The sequence below is a fragment of the Ipomoea triloba genome, chromosome 16 (genome assembly GCF_003576645.1).
Source record: "Ipomoea triloba cultivar NCNSP0323 chromosome 16, ASM357664v1".
NCBI classification, from domain to species: domain Eukaryota; kingdom Viridiplantae; phylum Streptophyta; class Magnoliopsida; order Solanales; family Convolvulaceae; genus Ipomoea; species Ipomoea triloba.
The window spans coordinates 12,837,232-12,838,215 of record NC_044931.1 but is presented as its reverse complement, the minus strand read 5'-3'; positions in this window follow the sequence as shown (position 1 = coordinate 12,838,215).

Sequence of the window (984 nt, the reverse complement as noted above, 5' to 3'; positions counted from 1 at the left end):
TCCTTCTTTAGATACAAAATGTCCCAAAAATGCAACTCTTTCCAACCAAAACTCACACTTTGAGAACTTGGCATACAACTGGTTATCTCTCAAGGTACTCAACACCGATCTCAAGTGTTCCGCGTGATCTTCTTCACTCTTTGAATACACTAGGATGTCATCTATGAAAACCACTACAAACTTGTCCAAATAGGCATGGAATACACGGTTCATTAAGTCCATAAATATTGCAGGGGCATTGGTTAACCCAAAAGGCATAACAGTGAACTCATAATGTCCGTATCTAGTCCTGAATGCGGTCTTTGGTATGTCATGGTCAGCGATTCTCAATTGATGATAACCCGAACGCAAATCGATCTTTGAAAAGATTCCTGCTCCTTTTAGTTGGTCAAATAGGTCTTCTATCCTAGGTAATGGATATTTGTTCTTGATTGTGACCTTATTGAGCTCCCTGTAGTCTATACAGAGCCTCATACTTCCATCCTTTTTCTTCACAAACAACACTGGTGCTCCCCAAGGCGATGCACTTGGCCTAATATAACCTTTCTCCAATAGATCCTCTAGTTGGCCTTTTAACTCATTCATTTCTGCTGGAGCCATTCGATAAGGTGCTTTTGAAATAGGGGCGGTTCCAGGCACTAAATCTATGGTAAAGTCAATAGGTCGATTGGGAGGCATCCCCGGGATCTCTTCTGGAAATACATCAAGGAATTCATTGACTACTGCAATATCCTCAGGCTGATCCTTGATCACATGCTCTAGGTTCCTCACATTACATAAGAAGGCTGGGTTCCCTTTACTGACTAGCTTCACGAGTTCCATTGCCGTGATGATTCCTATGTTCTTAGGCTTACCAAAACGACGATATGACACTACTTTGCCTAGGCTAGACCTCAAGTGAACCTTCTGCTTCTCACAATCTATTTTGGCTTTGAACTTGGCCAACCAGTCCATTCCTAGAATTACATCTAGCTCTCCTAACTC